The 19,269-nt window shown below is 39.5% G+C and overlaps 1 long non-coding RNA gene across 3 annotated transcripts in view; it reads left to right on the top strand.

Annotated features, from left to right (window-relative positions):
• LOC118918772 (uncharacterized) overlaps nt 1-17,724 on the top strand; it is a 478,090-nt gene extending 460,366 nt beyond the window's left edge. For all 3 annotated transcript variants that reach the window (XR_008994008.1, XR_008994007.1, XR_008994006.1), the window contains exons 6-7: nt 16,321-16,501; nt 17,607-17,724. This is a non-coding gene — a long non-coding RNA (uncharacterized LOC118918772). The remainder of the gene's footprint in view (nt 1-16,320; nt 16,502-17,606) is intronic.
• Nucleotides 17,725-19,269: the final 1,545 nt, after the last annotated feature.

Here is a 19,269-nt window from a genome sequence, read left to right as displayed (position 1 = left end):
ATTGAAGAACAACTTCCAGTTGTGTGGATTTGCTTTGCAGCTATCACAACACGCTAGTGGCCAGGTAGGTTGCATGTGTGTGGGACTAAGAGGCGAGAGAGAAACCCACAGCCAGGAAGATAAAGTTCAGCACTCTATGTGTGCTCCTGTTCCAACATGGCTGCTGCACAGGAAGCACCATTTACTGAAGACCTGCTCTCCAGGACATGTGTATATGCACACAACCTCATTTCTTGAGCAAAGACAGTCTGGAATGATCTGGAATTCCGGGTGAGCAGACAGGGCTTTATGTGCCCTTTGGGGTCAGCTATTCATCCTCCCAGCCATGGAATCGTTCAGACCAGGGTTCTCAGTAGGCACTGAGAGGGGAACCTCATGGGCAACAAGTTCTTTCTCTCCTGAGCTCCAGACTTCTTTCTGTAAGATGGAATTAAAGGTGTCAGGGGGTTCTGAGGTTAAGATTGGGTGCTGCATATGCTGTAAAATATGAGCATTTGGGTTGATATAAGGAAGTGTTGCTTGTATAAGAAGATGTGACTTTTCTTCATTAATTCATGGGGTTTACCTCTCTGTGATCTGAGGCATTTCCTTCCTCCCTTGTAACTTGGTGAATAGCAAGAGGTAGGTTTCTGCTGCAGGATAAAAAGGTATAACTTACAGGATCCGGAGTAAACTCCAGCAGCCTGCAGGATAATTCCAGGGGCCTCTGAAGACTGAACTAGAAGTTCTCCTCCTTGTTGAACCCAAAAGAAATATAGGCAGGGACCAGAAGATCTCATTTACAGAAAAAAGATACTAAATTATGCCAGGTCAGCTACCTTTAGACTATAATATCAGATGACTTAAAGGAGCAAAACTAGCCAAACCTCAATGTAGTGAATAATTCCTAGCGCCATGATGTGCAGAGCCAGACACCAGCTCCCATTTACAAAACTTTACATTTGAAATTATGTCCCATGCTGGGTGTATCTGAGTTTGCCCAAATGAATATTTTTTGGCTTGAATAGTCACTGACTAGATAGATAAGCAGGTAAGTAGGTAGGCAGATGTAGATAGAGCTAGAATTAACTATTTTTAAATCAACTTCCAATCTTTCTTTTGATCACCTATTTCTGAAAAGACATAGAAAAGAGTCTTGTGTTCAGAACTGAGGGGTTTGTAATAGAACTCCAGCTTGGACAAGTTCTTGAAGCCTCTGTAATCCCTTAAGGCCTCGGTGTGTATGCTTGTGCACATGTGTGTGTCTGTCCTATAAAATAAAGCAGTTGGTCCAGATTTATGTGTAAATCCTATCCTAGCTTCAATAGCCTATATCTACTCATGACAGGGGGGTTTAGTTGGGAAATTCTTAATGCCTGGACCAGTGTCATGACGTAACTAATGGAGCAGCTGTCATATACTTTAATTATGGCAAGAAAGCAACTTTTTGATAGAATGGGTGAGTGCAAACATTTGGCGACTTCCTGCATGAATGCAAGTGGAAAGTGATTACGTTAGAGCTGTTATTTTTTACTTGAGAATGACTTCCTTTGTGCGGCAATGGGAAGCTTTCAGGAAATCATTCTTTCGGGCACTGCTGGTGTTTGAACACCAGAATGAAGCCCCATTCAGTAATTTAAAGTAAGTTTGTTTCCCAAGTTAATTAACTGAATGATTCTTGATGTTTGACAATGAAATATAACATGGGACCAGCATGAAGCAGTTTTCCCTTTTTATCCTCTACTCCATTTCCTATTAGCCCATCGTTATCTGTAATGAAGGGTGAGCAGACAGAGGGGGAAGGGGCTTCTTAGGGGCAGTTTTCCTGTGCTAAAACAATCCAGAATAGTGCTGTTCAGATTTCAGTGTTCATTTGAATAATGTGAGGATACTTTGGAATGCAGAATATGATCCAGTAGGTCTGAATGGGACCTGACATCCTACATTCCTAACCATCTCCCAGGTAAAACCTATGATCCTGCTCACCCACAAACCCCACTTTAAGATCTCTAAATCTATGCCCATATCTATGTTTCTATATATGGGGAGAAGGGAAGGAAGGAGAGGGAGAGGGAGAGGGAAAGAGAGAATGAACTGAGCTGCCCTCGGACGCTGGCGCTGGGACGGGCTATTCTTGCCCATCAGCGGGGACCCTTTGCCCTGCGCATCTCAGGGTGAACGGCACTGTCAACCACAGCTGTGGCTGAAATCAGAGGTAGGAGAGGGGGATGTTACTCCAGGCACCAAAGGCATCTGCTGCATTAGAGCACAGAAGAGTGTGAGTGTCTGGCACCCACAGTGGCTGCATGTGCATGTTAACTGCTAGATGTACCAGGAATCCCTGAAATAGATGAAGTAGACCCAGCTCCGGAAAGGAGGCCCGTGAGGAGGTGCTCAGAAGCGGACGCCATGAACGCCAGCTACAGATGCTTCAACATATTCAGACCGATGAAGGTTCTTAGGACAGCATTTGGTCTGGGTGTCGATTTGGTCTGTACCCTTGCTGTCCCTGGGTGACCTGGATGTGCACTGGCTTCTACCTACGCAGTCAGCTCGGTCAGCCTGGGCGCCGGAGGCAGAGTGTGGTCAGGGGAGGGGCTGGGCTCTGCACACTCGGGAATCCTCCTAGAACTGGACTGGAACAACCCTCGTTCCTTTACATGGAGCTAACTGGCCAGGTTTCCAAGCAGAATCCCAGCTTCACGGCTGCCTCGCTGTTTGTTCTCTCAGGCTGTCCACGAAACCCTCTCAATGCATCTTTTTTCATTACTCACTTATGAACAGCTGTTGACTGAAGATGCCCCTTCGGGGATTGTAGAGAGTTAAAGAGAGGGATGTAGGGTTGTGCAATATTCTTTAACATTCTGAATACAGTAAGTAACAGAGAACTTCCAGGTCAGGAAGGGGGGATTCCCCTGACACGGGGTCCTGGTGCTCAGGGCAGGCCAACTCCCTCATCAAGGGTAGGACTGGCAGAGCTACAGCTCTGGCATTCCCCACACCCTTGTAAGGCTACCTGTTTATGGTCGTGCAACCATAGAGGCGCGGATGATTAAACATCTCTAACGAGCCTAATAGAAGACAATGCCGTCTGTTAGGTACCTAGGGGGAAGGGAGAGGAAAAGGCCTGTGGGCTGGGGGGATAGTTTACGCAGCATTAAACTAGGGTTGGGAATGGAAGAGAGTGGGAGGCAGAACATCAGTTAGGCCTGAGCACATGGGAATATTTTCCAGTGATATACAGGACGGGCTCTGTGTTGTTCAGACCAGGGTAGAAAAGTAAGATGGCAACTCATATAATGCAGGAGAAACAGGAATCAGCATTTATGAAGCACCTGTTGTACACCAAGAACCAACCCCTTTGCTTCCACATGATTTTTTTTCATGTGTTAGAAGAAACTCATAAAATGTTCATTTTTAAAAATTTCCATTTTATATGAAGAAATGGATCCTCAGTGACCTTAAGGTTTATTCTTTCAAAGCCAGGAAATGCTGGAACTTTCAGATCCAAATCTGGTTAAACCCAAGGTCAAGAATTTCCCACTTTGGATAATTTAAAAAATGTTATTATAATAATAAGGCTATTAGTATTATAATATTAAGGCTGTGAATGAAAGAGGTAAATCATTACCTATAAAACTTATGCAAATATTTTTCTCTAAGTGGGGATAAATTTTGCCTCTGTGCTTCCTGGAATGGAAGTAGAGGAGGGAACTGAGTAAAAATACTTTGCAGAATTGATGAGGCCTGTAAGCTTAAAGCGTTTATGTCTGCTACTACCGTCTTTAGACTTTACACATATAGCTTTTCAACAAAACACATAGACAAATCCATATGGTCCCTTTGTCTAGAGAGACCCTTTTATTCCAACCCTAATTCTTTAGGGCCCACTGCAAATTCCACCTCCTAAGGGTAGCCTTCCTGGATTGTTTCAGTCGTGGGGACATCTCCCAGTTGTGTCCCTCACAAATTTTTTCCAGTTTTACTGAGATACAATTGACATACAGCACTGTATACGTTTAAGGTGTACAGCATAAGGGCTTGACTTAAGTATATTGTGAAATGATTTCCACGATAATATTTGTTAACATCCATTATCTCATATAGATACAAACAAAAACCTTTTTTTCCTTGTGATGAGAACTTTTAGGAGATACTGTCTTAGCAACGTTCAAATATACCATGCAGCAGTGTCAACTATAGTCATCATATTATACATTACCTCTTCGGTACTTTATTTTGTAAAGTACCTTTTAATCATCTTCAGCCAGTTCCCACACCCTCTGCCTCTGGTAACCATAAATCTGATCTCTTTTCTATGAATTTTGTTTTTTAAGATTCCAAATGTAAGTGAAATTATACAGTATTTGTTTTCCTCTGTCTTATTTCACTTAGCATAATATCTTCAAGGGCATCCGTGTTGTTGCAAATGGCAGGGTTTTCTTTTTGCTTAATGGCTGATTAATACATATCCCATAATTTCTTCATCCATCTATGGATATGTCCATCAAGACACAAGAGTTTTGGCTATTGTAAATATTACTGCAATGAACATGGGTGTGTAGCTGTTTCTTTGACACAGGGTTTTCATTTCCTTTAGGTATATAACCAGAAGTGGGATTGCTGGGTCATTTGGTAGTTCTAGTTGTTTGCAGAACCTCCATACTGTTTTCCATTGAGGCTGCACCAGTGTACATTCAGCAGTGCACAAGGTTTCCTTTTCTCCACAGCCTCACCATCATTTGTTGTTTCTTGTCTTTTGGATGTTGGCCATCCTAACATGTGGGAGGTTCTGTCTTATTAAGGCTTTGATTTTTCCAGTATTAGTGATGTTTAGCATCTTTTCATGTCTATGTTGGCCATTTGAATGCCTTCCTTGGAAAAAAAATGTCTATTTGGGTCCTTTGCCCATATTTTAATTGGATTATTTGTTTTTTTTTTGCTATTGAGTTGTATGAATTCTTTATATATTTTGGATATTAACCCTTTATTGGATGTATGATGTGCAAATTATTTTCTCATTCTGTAAGTTGTCTTATTGTGTTGATTATTTCTTTTGCTGTGCACAAGCTTTTTAATTTGATATAATCCTACTTGTTTATTTTTAACATCTAAGAAATCATTTCTAAAACCCATGTCAAAGAGCTTTTTTCCTATGTTTTCTTCTAGGAGTTTTTCCTTTGTGTTCTTGTAGGAGTTTTATGATTTCAGATCTTACATTTAAGTCCTTAATCCATCTTGAGTTAATTTTTGTGAATGGTGGAAGATAGGGGTCTAGTTTCAGTCTTTTACAAGTGAATATCCAATTTTCCCAGCACCATTATTGAAGAGACTGTCTTTTCTCCATTTAGGATTCTTGGCTCCCTGGTCAGTGTTAGTTGACTGTATATGCCTGGGCTTATTTCTGTGCACCATTTCTATTCTGTTGTTCTATGTGTCTGTTTTGATGCTAGTGTCATACTGTTTTGTTTACTATAGCTTTATCATAAAGCTTAAAATCAGAAAGTGTGCTTCCTTCTGCTTTGTTCTTTCTCAGGATTGCTTTGCCTATTTGGATTCTTTTGCGGTTCCATATATTTTAGGACTGCATAAATAACGTTATTTGAATCTTGATAGGGATTGCACTGGCTTTATAGATGGCTCTGGGTTGCATGAACATTTCAACAATGTTAATTTTTCTAATACATGAACATACCCTTTCTATTTGGGCATTCTTTGATTTCTTTCATCAGTGTTTTATATGTTTCTGTGTAGAGATCTTTCACTTCCTTGGTTAAACTTATTCCTAAGTATTTTATTGTTTTTGGTGTCATTGTCAATAAGAGTATTTTCTTTATTTTTCAGACAATTGGTTGTTAGTTTATAAAAACACTACTGAATGTTGTATGTTAATTTTGTATATTTCAACTTTACTAAATTTGTTGATCTAAAAGGTTTTGATGCAGTTTTTAGGATTTTCTACATATAAAATCATGCTATCTGCAAAGAAAATTTTACTTTTTCCTTGCTGATTCTGATGCCTTTAACTTCTTTTTTTCTTACCTGATTACTCTGGCTATGTTGAATAGGAGTGATGAGGCTGGGCACTCTTGTCCTATTCCTTATTTTAGAGAAAAAGTTTTCAAACTTTCACCACTCAGTATGATATTAGCTATGGGCTTGCATATATGGCTTTTATTATGTCAAGGCACATTCCTTCTATACCCAGAGTTTTATCATGAACAGATGTCAAATTTTATCAAATATTTTCTCTGCATCTATTGAGATGATCACATGATTTTTTGCTTTCCTTTATTAATGTCATGTACCACCTTATTGATTTGCATATTTTGAATCATTTTTACATCCTAGGGATAATCCCACTTGTTCATGGAAAATTATCCTATTATGTGCTGCTGAAATCAGTTTGCTGGTATTTTACTGAGAATCTATATTCATGAGGGATATCAGCCAACAGTTTTCTTACAGTACCTTTTCTGGCTTTGGCATCAGGGTAAATAATGCTGGTTTTGTAAAATGGTTGGGAGTGTTTCCTCCTATTTGATTTTTTTTTTTGAGGATTAGAAGATTTGACATTAATTCTTTTTTTAACTGAAGTATAGCTGGTGTACAATATATTACTTTCAGGTGTACAACATAGTAATTCAACATTTATATACATTATGGAATGATTGCCTCAGTAAGTCTAGTCACCATCTGTCACCATACTAATTATTACAATATTACTGACTATATTCCCTATGTTATACTTTGTATCCATGTGCCTTATTTATTTTATAACTGGAAGTTTGTACCTTTTAATCTCCTTCATCTGTTTCACCCATCCCTCCTGCTCCTACCCCTCTGGCAACCACCAGTTCTCTCTGAGTCCATTTCTGTTTTGTTTTTCCTTTGTGTTTTTTTAGATTCCACATATAAGTGAAATCACATGGTATTTGGCTCTGTCTGACATATTTCAGACATGAAATACCCTCTTAGCATAATACCCTCTAGGTCCATCGATGTTATCACAAATGGCAAGATTTTTCTCTTTTATGGCTGAGTAATATTCCATTGTGTTTATGTATTACATCTTTTTTTATCTATTCATCTATCAATAGATACATAGGTTGTTTCCATATCTTGGCTATTGTAAATAATGCTGTAATGAACATGAGGATGCATATATCTTTTCAAATTAGTGTTTTTGTCTTCTGTATGTAAATACCCAGAAGTAAAATTACTGGGTCATATATTTCCATTTTTAATTTTTTGAGGAACCTCTGTAGTGGCTGCATCACTTTATATCCCTGCCAAGAGCGTATGAAAGTTCTCTTTCTTCACATCCTTACCAACCTTGTTATTTCTTCTTTTTGATATTAGCCATTCTGAAGGTTTGAGGTGATATCTCTTTGTGGTTTTGATTTGCATTTCCCTGTTGATTAGCATCTTGACCATATATTTTCATGTGTCCGTTGGCGTCTATATGTCTTTAGAAAAATGTCTATTCAGGTCATCTGCTCATTTTTTAATTGAATTGTTTTGGGTTTTTTTGGTGAGTTGTGTGAGTTCTTTATATATTTCGGATATTAATCCCTTATTGGATATGCCACTTGCAAATACCTTTTCCCATTCAGCAGGTTGCCCTTTTGTTTTGTTGATGGTTTCCTTCACTGTGCAAAAGCCTTTTAATTAAATATAGTTCCATTTGTTTGGTTTTGCTTTTGTTGCCCTTGTCTGAGGAGACAAATCCCAAAAAAAACAAAATACAGCTAAGACTGCTTTCCAAGAGTTTACCACCTATTTTTTTTTTTAGGAGTTGTATGGTTTCATGTCTTACATTGAAATCTTAAAGCCATTTTGAGTTTACTTTTCTGTGTGGTGTTAGACAGTAATCCAGTTTCATTCCCTTGCATGTAGCTGTCCAGTTTTCCCAATACCATTTGTTGGAGATACTGTCTTTTCCCATTGTATATTCTTGCCTCCTTGCTTTCTGGACTCTCTATTCTGTTCTATTGATCTGTATGTCTGTTTTTGTGCCAGTATGATACTATTTTAGTTACTGTAGTTTTGTAGTGTAACTTATAGCCAAGGAGTGTAATACCTCCAGTTTTGTTCTTTTCTAGATTGCTTTGACAATTCGGATTCTTTTGTGGTTCCATACATATTTTAGGATCATTCTGGTTCTATTAAAAATGCCACTGGCATTTTGATAGGGATTATACAGAATCTTTAGATTGCTTTGGAGAGTATGGACATTTTAATAATATTAATTGTTCTAATCCATGAGCACAGTGTATCTTTATTTATGTCATCTTCAATTTCTTTCATCAGTGTCTTGAGTTTTTACCTTCTTGGTTAAATTTATGCCTAGATATTTTATTTCTCTTTCTGATAGTTCATTATTATTATGCAAAAATTTTCTGTATATTTTGTATTCTGCAACTTTACTGAATTCATTTATTCTAATATAGTTTTTCAGTAGAGTCTTTAGGATTTTTGGTATAGTCTCATGTCATCTGCAAATAGTGATAGTTCTTCCTTACCAATTTGGATGCCTCTTATTTCTTGTCTGATTGCTATGGTTAGGACTTTCTATACTATGTTGACTAAACATGGGCATCCTTTTCTTGTTACTGATCTTAAAGTGAAAAGCTGAAAGATTTTCCTTTGAGTGTATTAGCTGTGGGTTTGTCATATATGGCCTTACTCTGTTGCGGTATGTTCCATCCATACCCTCTTTGTTGAGAGTTTTTATCATAAATGGACATTAAAATTTGTCAAGTAATTTTTCTGTATTGAGATGATTGTGTGATTTTTATCTTTTATTAATATGGTGTATTTCATTGATTTGTGGTATATTACACCATTTTTTAATCCCTGAAATAAATTCCACTTGATCATGATGCTTGATCCTTTTAATGTATTGTTGAGTTTGGTTTGCTAATATTTAGTTAAGGATTTTTGTGTATATGGTCATCAGGGATATTGGCCTGTAATTTTTTTTTGCAGTATCTTGGTCTCATTTTGGTATTGGGGTAATGCTGGCCTCATAGAATATGGAAGTATTCCTTCCTCTTCAATGTTTTGGAATAGTATGAGAGGGATAGGTAGTAACTCTTTAAGTGTTCCACAGAGTTCTGTGAAACAGTCAGATCCTGGATTTTGTTTGCAAGTTTTTGATTACTGATTCAATTTCATTACTAGTAATCAGTCTGTTCAGATTTTTTATTCCTGATTGACTCTTGGAAGGTTGTATGTTTCAAGGAATTTATCCTTCTAGGTTGACAATTCATTGGTAAATTATTTATAGTAGTTTCATAATCCTTTGCATTTCTGTGGTAACTTTCTGATTTTATTTAAGCCCTCTTTTTTAATGAGTCTGGATAAAGGTTTATTAATTTTGTTTTTAAAGAACCAGCTCTTAGTTTAGTTTATTTTATCTGTTGTTTTAGCCACTATTTTATTTATTTCTACTCTAATTGAGCTTTGTTCATCTTTTCTTCGTTCTTAGGTTTTCTTAGGTTTCTTAGTTTTCTTAGGTAAGATTGTTAAATATTTTTTGCTTCTTGAGATAGGTCTCTATTGCTATAGACATCTCTCTTAGAATTGCTTTTGTTATGCCTTATATATTTGCCTTTTTTGATTTCTTCATTGACCTATTGGTTATTTAGTAGCATGCTATTTACCTTCTATGTGTTCGTGTTTTTTCCAGTTGGGCAGAACAGGTCTGCAGGGGAACACTGGGGCAGGGTGAGTAGTGAGTAGCTAGGAAGTTATGACAGGGTCAGAAAAGGTACCCACTAGTGATGAGCTAGCTAGGCAGGAGAGCAAGAAGAATGGTGCCTACCTGCTTCTGTTTCCAGATAAAGGCCCTACAGATCCCTGCCCTGCTAGCACATATCCTAAAATTGGTCAATCTTCATTTATGGCCCAAGTGTTTTTTTAACTGCTGCCTCTGTTTTGGGTTTCAGGGCAAGCGAGTTTGTTTGCAGGCTCTTTAAGAGTAGAGTCTCAATTTCCTATAGCCCTCAGGCTTCCCCAGAGTTATGCCCCACTGATGTTCAAAGCCAAATATATGGATGCTTGTCTTCCTGGTGCAGGTCCACAGGGCAGGGATTCCTGATATGGGGCTTGAAACTCCTTAGGAAGGACCTCTGCATTTGTGATATCCTCACACCTGTGGGTCGCCATGCCAGGGATGTGGGTCTTGACCGGAGAGCATCTCTGCACATCCCACTTGTCTCACTGTGGCTTTTTCTCTTTATCTTGAGTTGTGGAAGAGCTGTTCTGCTAATCTTCAGGTCATTTATTCTCAGAATTGTTCTATATGTACTTGTAGTTTTGGTGTGTCCATGGGAGGAGGTGAGGTCTCGACCTTTCTGCTCTACCATCTTGATCCTATTCATCTCAATTCTTTAAATGCTTGGTAAAATTCACTAGTGGATCCATCAGGTTCTGGGATTTTTTTCTTGGGTGGTTTTGATCACTAATTCAATCTTCTTACTAATAACTGATCTGTTCAGTTGTTGTATTTCTTCACGATTCAGTCTTTGTAGGTGATATGTTTCTAAGAATTTCTCCATCTCTTCTAGCTTGTTGGCATGCAGTTATTCATAGCACATCTTATGGTCCTTTGTATTTCTGTGGTACCAGATGTAACATCTCTTTTTTCATTCATAATTTTCTTGATTTGACTCTTCTGTTCTCCTTGGTTAGTCTAGCTAAAGGTTTATCAATTTTGTTTATTTTTTCAAAGAACCAACTCTTAGTTTTGTTAATTTTCTCCATTGTTTTCCTGTCCTCTAATCTTTATTATTTTCTTCCTTCTGTTAACTTTGGGCTTACTTTTTCTAATTCTTTAAGGCATAGAGTTAGCTTATCTGGTATCTTTCTGTTTCTTAATGTAGGCATTTATTGTCATGAACTTCCTTTTAGAACTGGATTTGTTGCATCCCATAAGTTTTGGTATGTTGTGCTTCCAGTTTTGTTTGTCTGAAGATAATTTTCTATTTCACCTTTGATTTCTTCTGTGATTCATAGGTGGTTCAGGAGAGTGCCTTTTAATTTCCATGTATTCAAGCATTTTCCAGTTCTCTTGTTATTTATTTCTACCTTCATATCATTTTGGTTAGGGAGATACTCAGCATGTCTGTCTTCTTGAGGCTCCTAAGTCTTATTTTGTTGCCTAACATTATAATCTATCCTAAATATGGTATGTGCACTTGAGGTGTCTGTTAGGTCCATTTGGTCTACAGTGTTCAAATGTGCTCTTTCCTAATTGATTCTCTGTATGATGTATTCATTATTGTAAGTGAGATATTTAAGTCCCCAACCATTAATGTATTGCTGTTTATTTCTTCTTTTAGTTCTGTTTTTCACTTTATAAATTGAGGTGCTCTCTTGTAGTGTACATAAATGACAATCATTATGTCTTCTTGAAGGATTGATGCCTTTATCATTATATAATGACCTTCTTAACTATAAAAATGGTAAAAGAGACAAAGTCTGTTTTGTCTGATATGTTTTTGTTATCACTTGCTTGGAATATCTTTATCCCTCTCCCTTTACTCTTACTGTGTGTCTTTAAAGCTAAAGTGAGTCTCTTATAGGCAGTATAATGCTGGATCTTGTTTTTTTTTGTTCAATCCATTTAGCCATTCCATGTCTTTTGATTGTAAATGGATTAAATTCCCCATTTAAAGTAATTGTTGACAGGTAAGCCCTCACTATTGCCATTTTGTTGTCTGTTTTGTAGATCTATTGTTCCTTGACCTTTATCCTGCTCTTTTCCTGTGTTTTGAAGACTTTTGGTGACAGCACTTGACAGTCACTTGATTATCGTGTTCTATTGTGTACTTACTGCAGGTTTTATCCTTATGTAACCATGAAGTTTACATATCTTAAAATTATAATACCTTGTTTTAAACTGATAACATCAATAGCGTTACTATATTTTATACTTCTCCTCCTCATATTATAGGTTATTATGTTACATGATTATTGCAGTTTTGATTATTTTTAGATTTTTAAACTAGAGTTGTAAGCGAATTATGCACCACCATTACTATATTACAGAATCTATGTCTGATTTTTTTTTGCTTTTACCAGTGACTTTTATGCTACCTTTTTATATTTTTATAATGTTAATTAGCATCCTTCATTTCTACTTAAAGTGCTCCCTTTAGCATTTCTCTTAAGGTAGCCCTAGTGGTGATGAATTCCTTCAACTTTTGTTTGTTCAGGAAGGTCATTATCTCTTCATTTTTCATAACAGCTTTGCTGGATATAGAATTCATGGTTGACAGTTTCTTTTTCTTTCAGTATTTTGAATATATCATCCCACTCTCTCCTGAGATGAAAGTTTCTGCAGAGAAATCCACCTACATACAGTCTTATGAGGGCGCCCTTTTATGTAACTTCTCTCTTGCTGCTTTCAAAATTCTTCATCTTTGACTTTTGATAATTATAATGTGTCTCATGTAGCCCTATTTGGGGTTGCTTAAGCCACATGGACCTGCATGTCCATTTCTCTCCATATGTTTGGGAAGTTTCAGCCATTATTGCTCTAAATATTCTTTCTGTCCCTTTCTTGAGTGTGTCCTATTAGTCTTTTAGGCTTTCTTCACTCCTTTTTTTCTTTCTGGTTCTCTGACTAGATAATTTTAAGTGTACTGTCTTCTATATCATTGATTCTTCTGCACGGTCAAGTCTGCTGTTGAAGCTCAGATCTCCATTTCTTTAGGGTCAGTATCTTTTGGTGGTGTCAGGTTGACCTTTTTCTTGTGTGCGTGATCTTTGATTCCTTATGTTGGTATCTGTGCATTTGAGTAAGTGGTTTACTCTTCCCAAATTTAACAGTTCATTTGGGTAGAGACAATTCTCTACCAACCACTTGTCATGGTTTTCTGCATGTGTTCATTTGCAATATCCTTGGGCAGATGGAGCTTTCCATCAGGGTCTGATTGGGCTAGGTTGCAAATTAGTTTATTTTTTTGCTTTGGCAGGGCCCTGTATATGCTGCAAGGCTGGGGATGCTCTTATTTGGAGGTCATATTAGGCAGAACTATATACTAAATTCCCTGAACTCATAAGCTACCATCCTGTGCAGATGGGTTGGGCTGCACAGATTCTCAGGAGCTCTGGTTTGGTTTCCTGGTTTGCTTGGTCTGGAAGCTGTAGTCAGCTTGGATTGGGCTACACATTAGCTTCCCTGCCTGGTTAGGTTGCAGAACAGACCCTCGGGCCAGCAAGGATGTTTTCTGGAAATCAGATCAGACAGACCTACATTGCTAAGCTCCCTGGACAAATGGGCCACCATCTTGGTTCCACAGACACAGAGATGGTGGCTGTCTTCTCTGTTTAAGTGCTGCTGTAATCAGAGCTACCAAGATTCCAAGGAGCTCTGGTTAGGGTTCCTGCTTAGCAGGGCTAGGGGCTGTATTCAGGAGTTAGCAGAGAGAGCCACAGAGCAGGCTCCAAGGCCAACAAGTCTCTTTATTTGGGGAGCTAATCGGGTGGACCTGTGCATCCGAATCTCTGGCCAGGTGGAGTTGCTGGCTCATTACTGCAGATGGGTACAGCTGCTGGCCAGACTGCCAGTTCTGGCAGGACCAAGAGCTACACTCGGCTCCCCTGTCTGGGCAGGGTGCTAACCAGGAACTCTAACCAGAGCTCCTTGGAATCCTCCAGGAGCCCAGGCTCAAGGTCTGGCAGGTCCCAACTCAGGCAGCCCTGCACCCTGCCAAGCTCCCTGGTAGACCGTGCCACCATCTCGGCTCTGTAGAGGAGGGAAGCTGCTGGCTGGACTGCTCTTGGGCACTGCACGTAGGAACTCAATCTGCCAAAGTGCTAATTGTAAGCCCCTCCCTCTCAGTCATGATCTGATCCTAGAAATGAAGCCCCACAGATTTTCCTGTGATCCCTGGGAGATGAGACAGGAGTATGGGATCCCAAGAAGTGACCCACAGTGCTGGGGGACCCAAAGTCCCCCTGGCTTCGTTTTTTCCACTGTAGGCTCAGAGGGGAGCCCTCTGAGGTTCTGAGCCCCGTGGGGTCAGGCAGTGTGGCCGGTGCTGTTTCCCTTCCCCTGGGAATGTGGTCTGTATCAGTGGTGCCTTGCCCATGAGTAGTTGTTCTTGTGATGGGCAACAAAATCAGGAACTGCCTATGTCACCGTCTTGGTGATGCCCCTCTGTCCCCACAGTTCTCCATCCTTTGTGGCTGGATGTTTCCTGATGGCAGTGAGATCATCTCATCCTTCCGACATTTCTCCTACGAGATTTAGTAAAAATGCATGGCTCACTCACTGCTGTTAGGAAGTTTTGTTTTCTTTCCCCCTTGGAGGCCTGATGCCAGCAAGCGAGTGTAATTTCAGTGTGAATAGAGTGTGAACCAAGTCCTTAATGAAATTTTAATCTTTCAAAGAATGCTACAAGGGAAGCTCGATGAGTAAACAGGCCATGAAGGGAAAGCAGCATTCTCAAAATCACTCAGACTGTATGTCGTGGTTCTAGTTGGTGAAGAAGGAATCTCTGTGCCCTGGCCCATCCAACTTGGACTTTACTAAATGCTCCTTGGGTCAGTGCATTTATGTTCTTTACTGGGCTTTTTAAGCCTTTATCCATCAGGTCTTTGCTCAAATGCCAGTCTTACAAGAGTCCTTACCTGACCACTTAATCTAAAATGGTAGTGTCAGGAGTCTGCTTGTTCATGGACTGGACCTTCTCTAGAATTTAAGCTCTGTGAGGGCGGAGGTTACCTCCATATTCACTGCAATATCCCTTGTGCCTGAAAACATTATATGCTCCAAAAAATATTATCAGGGGCATAAAATTAAGTATGTCTTAGAGAGCCATGTGGCTAAATCTGTGATTCCTGTGTAGTATCAGCAGCCTTACATCTTTGTTAGAAATGCAAAGTCCCACCCTAGACCTTGTGAGTCAGGATTTCTGGGGTGGAGCCCAGGAACCTGGTTTTTAGCAAGGCCTCCAGGTGATTCTGGTGCATGCTCAAGCCTGAGAGCCACTGGTTGAGCTGTGCTTCCCAGTCTTGAATTATACTTGGAATGTCTTATTAGAATGCAGATTGATTCAAGAAGGCAGGGCGCCTGTATTTCTAACAAACTCTAGGTGGCGCTCATGCTGCCGTTCACTAATTTGCTAAGGGAATCTGTGGGCACCGAAGGAGCTGTAAAAATGACCGATGCTGGTTCCACCCTTAGGCGTTCTTATTTAATTGGTCTGGGGTGCAGCTGGACTGGTCTTTTTAAAAGCTCCTCAGGAAATTCTGTGCAGTTAAGGCTGAGCGCCACTGGCTGTGTGGACAGGTGACACACTGCATTCTCTGGGCCAGGGCGCACACAGGTCTCATGTCTAAACTCTTAGTGTTCTGTGGGAAATTAAGAAAATGAGGCCTACAGGGAGACAAACTGTAAGCAACGAAGGAAACTAAATCCCTGGACCGACTTACAAACCAGGATGTGCAAACACAACCACTCGATACAAGGATTTGATGATGCTCAATCAATGCAGAACCAACGAATGCAGAAACCAATGATGAGTTTGTCCTAAACTCCTAAGGATGAACAAATGTTCCAGGGGTTACATTAGCTGACCAGGTTAATTAAAAACGACTTCAATAATTAGTTTTGTATGTTTAGGTTCTTTGTTACCTGAGCAGATGCTTTTCATGGAAGCGACAAATGCTCCTAAATGAAACATCTTCTGGTTTCACTGCCCCTCCTCTGAACTTGTGTTCTAAAAAATGCATCATGTCTTCAGAGGGTTCTCTAGATTTAAAACAAATCACCCTTCCAGCATACACAGCCCCCGATATGTAGGGTCATACCTTGAGACGAAGAGACATAAAAGCAATGTTTTGCTTTGTCTTTGGTTCTATTAACATGCCCAGTGGGACTTCTTAAAGAGAGTTGATATTTATTAGAATGTTTTAAGAATGAATGCTGCCCAAAATGAACAGTGAGAAGAAATACCCCTCCTAATAGATTTTTTAAAGGACTATGAATGAAGGTATCATGAATGTAACAAGACACGGGAAGAGTCTCAATCATAATATAAATTAGTCACGGGGCTGAAAGTACAGCATAGAGAATATAGTCAGTAGTTCTGTAACATATTTCTGTGTTGACAGTAACTGTGCTAGTTGGGGTGAGCAACTAATAATGTAGCTAACTGTTGAATCCTATGTTGTATACTTGAAACAAGTATATATTTTTTAATTGACATATAGTTGATATACAATGTTATATCAAAAATGAAAAGAACAGGAAGTGGGATGTGACCACGAATCCATCACTCACTCTTCCTGCGGTCTCAGGCTATGCTTCTCTCTGCTTCCCAGATGCTCCATTTCATCATCCCAGGCTGTGGTGAGGGTCATGATGGTTGAACAGGGAAGTTCTGGGAGGCATTACACAGAAAATTGTTACAACACCACATTTGATGAGTGGAGGGGTGACATGATCATACCCTTTTTCTGGGAAAGAGTCCCTCATATCTCCCTTGCAACTCAAGAAGACCAGGTTTGTATTACTGATCCTCTCCTCCCTATTATAGCTGATTGTTCTACTCTGTGGACACAGTCTAAACCTGGCCAATCCAATTCTTCCCCCAGAAAATTGGAATAAAGTGACAGAGTCTGGAAGTCTTGTGGCACTTTAATGGCATCAATCTAGAGCAGTGCTTGGCAATAGAATTTTCTCAGGTGATGGAAAGGTTCTATAGCTTGCACTGTCCAATACAGTGGCTACTAACCACATGTGGATATTGAGGACCTGGAATGTGGCCAGTGTGACTGAGGAACAGAATTTTTTATTTTAAATTTAATGGCTAGTTTGAATTATCTATTGTATTGGACCAGGCAGCTCTAGAGTCTGGTTTTATTGCCTTTGGCTTCTACTAAAGGAATACCTTAACAGATCCTCTTTGGGTATTTCTTTTGCCAAGTTTTGGCTGTTCAACTATTGCATCAACTTCACGCGACACCCCAGGAGCTTTGTATAAATCCCCAAATTTATTTCAGCTAGCCAAAAGCAGCTTAGTGAATTAATTATTCAAGTTAGAAGCTTAAATTCCATTGTTTTGTGGAGGGATGTTTACCACATTAAAAACCATACAGATATGAAGATGCTGGATTTAGCATTAGCCTAGGGATCTGGAAAATCAGAGCTCATGTCCCACCTTTTCCTTGGGTGAGATGTGAGAAGCTATATAATCACTCTGAGCCTCATAATTATAAATTTGCTTGTAAAAACTAGACTATGGACTACACTGTCATTAAAGGCATATATGATAAAAATCAACATGCTTTTCTCAGATTTGGTCTAGAGAACACATGGAAGCTTCATCGTGAAGCTGGACCAGATTTGGATCAAAGGTTAACAAAGTCCTGCTGGCTGCACAGCAGGTGGGCATTCTTTGACATTCATGGACCCCATCTGCTTGTGGGTGACCTTGAGCCACTTCTCCACACCATGAGCTTTGATTCCTCCAGTCATAAATAGTAAGATTCATGGGTACTTTACCACTTAAACGTTGCAACCATTGTCACATAATAGCTCATACAGTCCTCCCACCAAGCTTGTGAGGTAATGTCCTTGTCTTACCTTCACTGTTATTCCTTTGCAGATGGGACACCAAGGCTCAGAGAGATGAAGCCAGTTGACTCAGATCCACTGTTAATAAGCAGAAAAGGCAGAACTCACAACCGGGTCTTCTGCCTCTAAATCCAACACTTAGAGAAGAACATCTGCATCTGCTTTAAAATTTTATGGAGACAGATGAAATCCCATATGCTTAATACTTTGGAGAAAAAAATGTGAAGCAAATAAAGTTTGCACTTTAAGAGATGAGAAGGGCAAGAGTGTCATTCTTTTTTGGGTCCAGATTTTGAGGTATGATCTTGAAAGTTCAGTGCTTGGATGATACCTACTGTGTGAAAATGTACCAACAGTTATGGGGAAAGATGGAGAGCAGACTTTACATGTAGCCTAGATTACTGTTGTTCTGTGCTTAATTATAGGCAATTCTTCTGGCACTTAGCTGGTCTACAGCTCTCACTAAATCCTTACAACAGGCTGACATGGTCAATGCTATCATCAGGTAATATAAAAAAGTTTTGATATAGAAAGGGTAAACAACTCTACCTGTAGCTCAGAAACAAAAGTTAGCCAAGCCAAAATTCACAGCTTAGATCTGACAGTAGAGTTCAAGTTCCAAGTTACAGATTCTTAATGACAAGGAAATCAGAATAAAATTTCACCTTAATGATCTTTGTTTTACTGATACTGCATGAGGAGGAGCAGCCAGTGTACACACTGGGGATGTCAAGGGGCTTCTAGGGGCCCACGTGGTGAAGGCAAAATCCTCAGCATGAGAAACCTCTCCTAGATATTTCCTCTCTGGTTCACACTGAAATGCCACGGCTTTTCTTAAACAGAAGCAGCTAACTGCCTCTTACTAGATCGGAACTGATGGAATGTACCTTATTTATCTTGGTGCGACAGAGCCAGACACAGTAGAATTGCGGTGGATGCATGAACCATTCTGATTCCTAATACTTCTAATAGGTGAGCACACACAGTGTTCTCCAGCCTTTGTATTATTTTAACCTCCTGTAAAGCAGTATTTATATATTACATGTATGGAGTGCAAGAAGGTGAATATAAGGGTAACAGGCATTACATTTTCTCACTAAAGCTAATAGTCACTTATTACAGGAACACTGTCATTTGAAGTATGTTGCTCAAGGAAGATCCTGTTTTCAGACCAAAACGAGATTCTTCTAGAAGGTTCTGATATATTAGGGGCCTCATGGGGTATTGTGGGAATTTTTAGAACAGGCTAAACCAGGTGAGCATATGTGAATCCCATGTTGAGGACACACATGGGGGATTTAGAGGTTCAGGCCGAGGTCTCAAGTTCCACTCAGCAACAGGCTCCCTTGGAGATGAACAGCCAGCCACTGTGGAAGTTGGGTTTTAGGGTCTCTAGGTTAATGATGACTTTATTGCTGTTTCAGTGCTGAGGATTACCAATACGGCTTTTGCCTTATTTACCAAATCTACTGTATCATATATAAGAAGGGACTGTTGGACTGGAGAGTGTCTATCCATATCAGGAGCTGATTTCACATGGCTCTTTTGTTTATACCACACATATTTCCAAGAAGGAGAGGCCGTCAGGAATGTGGAAGAACTCAGATAATGGCATATTAGCACGAGGAAGCACGGTCGGGGGAAGGAAAGAATTGTTTTTCAGGTTCCTATAGGGCTGATTATTTAATGATGAT

This window comes from Manis pentadactyla, chromosome 15 (assembly GCF_030020395.1).
Source record: "Manis pentadactyla isolate mManPen7 chromosome 15, mManPen7.hap1, whole genome shotgun sequence".
NCBI lineage: Eukaryota > Metazoa > Chordata > Mammalia > Pholidota > Manidae > Manis > Manis pentadactyla.
Note: the sequence above shows the minus strand (reverse complement) of the source record. Positions and strands in the feature narration are given on the sequence as shown.